We start from the raw sequence: 5,144 nt of genomic DNA, 5'->3' as shown, positions 1-5,144 counted from the left end.
CCCTTTAAGGCGCTTTGCACTCACTTTGTACACATTTGTGTACATAGAAGACACTACTCTTTTTTTTCTGAGAGTGTGCTGCACCAACAGTGATTTTCTGCTTGTTTCAGGTGAATCTAATCATTTTGTATCTTCAAGTTGCGAATGTAATATTTCGCGAAGTAGTCAGCGAGGTAGCCCACCGTCCGTCATTTTTATTCGGATGGATTGTGCCAGCAGGAATAACACCATTTTTTTGCCATTTTCAGCGTAATTTGCGTACTCGAAATATATATGGATCCCATGCCCTTCCGGTCTTTAATTAACAAGTGCTGGCATTTCAGTGTGCCTATTGCCATCAATTATGTCACTTTAAACGAAATTTAGCGCATACTGTAAAAAATTGACAGCTCGTATTCTGGCATCTAAGCCTTTCTTGAGACCGGAATATACTATTCGCACGCAAAAATGTTTGTTTTCGGTAGTAACAAGAAATGGCGGCTGAAAGGTTTACACCGGAATAGTGTCTTCTTGCGCCAACCGTCGCCACCCTATCCCAGCGAATCTCTCTTCATTTCATCCGGTCATCTGACTCTCTGCTGCGATCTGCAATAAGTTTCCGTTCCTTTGGAATCGGCCATGTCCAGCATTTTGGGGCAAAAAATTTTGAAAGATAAGACACTGTAATGAAAATATTGAAGGTAATGGTCCATTCTTGTGATATGTAGCAAAATATTTCTTTTAAAGTGTTTCCAGCAATCGCATCGAACAGTTAAGACTGTCATAAAAAATAAATGGGGAACGCTTTTGACGATAAAAAAAGCGTTAATACAAAAAAAAGACTGCCATCAGGTGATCTGCGGTTATAAGAATTACTGTAGTGAAATCTTAAATGAAAAAAATTGCGCTCATAAACGGTTTCCCGCTCAAAAATGCTTTTGTCCACAATTGTTGGGTATGCATATTACCCCTGACCCGCCACATGTTGCCTGGTCTCGCAATCCGCAATACGTGTCTCGCCTGTTTACATTGCCCATCAGTTTCCTTGCGATATATATATATATATATATATATATATATATATATATATATATATATATATATATATATATATATATATATATATATATATATAGTATTTTTTCAGGGGTGGGGGGTCTTACCCGCACGAAATTTTAAAAAACGAGATCTAAAAGTGTGGTTGCGGGTTTTATGGGAATTTAGGAGCGGGGTGTCCGACTGTGTTCTCGGTAATACGTGGTGTGTCACACAGCGCCCGCAATCCCCGGCGTCGTCTATGCATGTCCAGGCAACGAGCGGCAAATATAGGATCCAAATATCACTGCACGAGAGACTAACGCCGCAACCGATAACGCCTGCCGACAACCGAGCTGAGCAATACAAGGGTCTACAGAGCCTGAGACACCGACAGAGCTGCGCTCAAATTTCGCATTAGTGCTAATCATAATCGTCCTTAGAATTTTGTTTGCCATGTTTTTGTTAGTGCGTGCGGAATTGTGCGGGGACAGCGATATGCAGATTGCGGCTATGTAGGATAAGCCATCAACATGTAACACGAACTGTTGGCAGTTTGAGGCGCAGGGACAAATTCAGAAACAGTAGACGCAAGGGGACCGGTGACAGGATGTGCGGAGAGAGACCAATTCGGCCCACTGGGAGAGACTGCCGAACCACGCCCAGCCAGCTCGTTCGCAGTCCGTGCTGTTGTAGCACACGAAATGCCTGCAAACACTCCTGATGGCTTTACCGTGTGCTGTAATTGAAACTGGATTGCTATTTTGCTTCAGAAAATCCACTCGACTGCGTGATTAACTCAAGCGCAGGGAGCGACCGATGCGCCGCCCAGCAGCAATAAGCCAATAGAGCTCATCCATGCGTGTCAAGCTCATCGTGAGAAACTGCACTTAATTCTTCGCGCCGTAATGGAGTGGTACCCCCTTCCCAATGGTTAGTCGAACATGCCATTCCTAGGCTGTGTTTGGGCGTTTTAATGCGATGGCATTAAAGTTCATGTCAGAAGCAGAATCCACCGTTCGATGTCACAAAATTCCCTTACTGGTCGACAAAATTACCTCACTGGTTGAGGGAGGTCATGTGACTGTGACGCCATCACATACCTGCCTTTATGGGCCATCCTGATTGGTCGGGAGGGTTACGTGAGCTTTTGACGCAATCACAATCTGCGCATCCTGGTAGGTGGCAACCTAGCTGGCCCCCGGATTGTGAGCAACCTGCCCGTGGCAGGTGGAAATTAATGACTTGCCGAGAGAGTTCACGTGACCTTGTGACGTCATCACAACTTGCCCACCGGTTTGTGAGCAACCTCTTATCGTGCAAATGTCGGCACCGTCACAGCGTAGAGGATACGTGCTATTGCAGCTAAACAGTCTTGAGTATGGCGGTTGCTGGACCGGTAGTTGCAAAGAAACTGGCGCAAACACGCGGAGAAGTTTCAACAAAAGTCGCTACAATTTTGAAAGGTAACGCCATCGCATTGCACTCATAGGGCGACTTAAGCGGCCCCATAGTTGTTTTTTTCTTTTTGCCCCGACATGCCACGGAGATCCTTTTCCTGTGCTCTACGGCAAAACTTTGCGGCTTTATGCCTATCTACACATGCACATTTAGAGGTGTGTGGTATCCTTTGGCTATCCTTTGTGATTCTCCGGATCCAGCGGCACCCGAACATTTAACTGCGAGGCTCGTGGCTGCTCTTCATATTGGTTGCAAACAGGCCACCCGACGTGCCTCTCGTCAGTGCTTGATTTTACAGCGCCAGCAGCTAAACTCCAGGCTGCCGGTCGTCGCATTACATTTCCTAGTCGACACAGAGCAACAGTGCAGGGCCACCCAACGGAGAATTGAATTTTTCTGACCAGGAATAAGAGCACATGCCAAATTTCTTGTTTCCGTTGGTTTCGTGGCCACACCTTTCTTGACTGTTGGGAGACAGTATTTCTCCCAGGCATCTTGCGGCGGACTTCCCACGGTAGTTTCCCCAGAAGGACAAGGAGATAATGAAGCTTTATGGAGAGAGTGCAGGAAGGCACAAGCAGAGGATGGTAACAATGCTGTAACCTTCCGGAAGGTGCATACCGTGGAAGGAGGAGGGCGTAGCCAGAGCCCGAGAAGGAGCAATTGGTTGCCATGGGAACCGACCGTAGGGTAGGCACCCTAGAAGGACAAGAAGGGTTGACGAAGAAGGAGGGCACGGCGAGAGGAAGAGGCTATGGCGAGGGCGTAGGAAGGTGTACCACGGTAAACATCCGGAACGTGGCTACCGTAGGAGGAGGAGGAGGAAAGGCGAGCGGAGGAATGTAGCACGGGGAAACTGCGACAGCTGCTGCGAAACACGGCGTACGAAGAGAGGATCGCCGGCGGCGATGGACTGGAGAAAAGACTTAGATGAAAAACGACTGTGTGTGGAAAGCTAAAATGGGCTCCCTAGAACTACACAGATGTGATGTCGCTCACGCATTCTCTACCACAACATACCTAAAAGTACAAATACCTCAACAGCTGCCGCTGAGTCTCGCGTTAACCAGAGCTAACCGTAGAGTCAATCTGAATGCGAAAGCTGTACTAATCCCATTACGGGAGAAGCCGGCGGCGAGTGTTATTGGGTGTAGCCGCAGATGGTGCCGAAAATGTCAGTGATAGAAAAGAACACAGGCTGGCGTCATCAAGGGGCCATAGGACGCACGAAGCAAGCGGAGGAGCGCCGTTTCTGACGATCATAAACATGTCATTTGTATATATGTACACACAGTTGCTCTGGCGGATCAGCGATAAGTTCCGCCGTCAACAACGCTAAATCTGCCTCGTGCGATAGAAACCCATTTGTGGCCCTTTTTTTCTATTACTCAAGGTGGGGTCAAAGACCCATTTCCCAAGCATTTCACCTTAAAGAAGCCCAGCACCAGGCCAGGGGAAAGCTTGTACCCGTTGGATCACCGGTGGGTACCCGGCGGCACTGTGGATCAAACTCTTCCCAAGACGCGATTGAGGTGTTCACCGAGCTGTGACAGTTACTGTGCCATTTCCTTTCCTCAAAAACAAATTTTCGTATCAAAATTGTGACGCAACCATTCGTTGTGCATTGCTGCGGGTGGTGTCATACGGGTTATTGTTGCATATAGCATGAATCTCTCAGCCAAATTGAATGCCAGGTCGCGGCAGGTATTCGAACTGAGTGGCCATGTATTTCACTCGGATCTTTGTGGATACAACGTTTGTGGAACCAGCGTCCGGAGGCGCGTCTTCATTCCATTTCTCAGTGCGTAACTTGCGCCGAAGTCCAACGCTCACGATCAGTGGCATAGCCAGAAAATTTTTTCTTGAGGTGCTATAAGCCGCCGTTAAAAAAAAAATAGATAGCCTGCCCTCAACCAATATCTTAGTCATATTTTATTTTAATAGAGCCGAAGGGTTATTTGGTTCGTTCAATATAAAATGCACATAATAATACTGCTGCACACAGTACTCTGAGCAGTTCATTCGTAAAGAACATTTTTTTCTCACTGAAAAAACACTCGCACGAAAAATCGCAGCTATTTACAATATTTTCACATACTATACAACACAAAAGCTTCTGCTCTACAAGAAAGTCGGCAACTGCGAACGAGCGCCATTTTCAAAACTATCCCATGCATGTGACAAGACGCTATTGTGGCCGCAGGGCAGTGCGCGCACCCGTGGGCGAACCATAGTGAGCCTCTGTGCATTTCTCGAACAGACGGGCTTGACGTCCCGTCTGGTTTGCGCAAGGTAGTGACGCGGAGTGACCGAACGCTCCGCGTGAACTACCTCGGAAGAATAACAGCTGGGCGCCCCACCCCAGCTGTTGTGTGCGCATGTTTTTATATTTATTTTTACTTCTTAACTGCACATCCGCACATCCTGGACAATTTTATTGTTACCCTTTGTAAATAGTGTATATATGACCACTCCATGTGTTCTTTATCACTGTCCCCTCACGCCTTTCATTTCACTTCTTCAAACTGCCTGCTATCCTTTATTTCCGCTACCCCAGCTCAGGTGCCGCCGCCACAGTGATGGCAGGTGCCGTGGTTAGCAAAAATCTTTTAACTTCCATTTTATTATTATATTTATTAAACACTTACTACTTACTACTACCATGCCTG

At 46.9% G+C, this 5,144-nt stretch overlaps 1 protein-coding gene across 3 annotated transcripts in view; it reads right to left on the bottom strand.

Annotated features, from left to right (window-relative positions):
- The window catches only part of LOC144099489 (uncharacterized), a 79,826-nt gene that overhangs the window by 55,795 nt on the left and 18,887 nt on the right, over positions 1-5,144 (bottom strand). The window lies entirely within an intron of this gene.

The sequence above is a fragment of the Amblyomma americanum genome, chromosome 7 (assembly GCF_052857255.1).
Source record: "Amblyomma americanum isolate KBUSLIRL-KWMA chromosome 7, ASM5285725v1, whole genome shotgun sequence".
NCBI lineage: Eukaryota > Metazoa > Arthropoda > Arachnida > Ixodida > Ixodidae > Amblyomma > Amblyomma americanum.
Note: the sequence above shows the minus strand (reverse complement) of the source record. Positions and strands in the feature narration are given on the sequence as shown.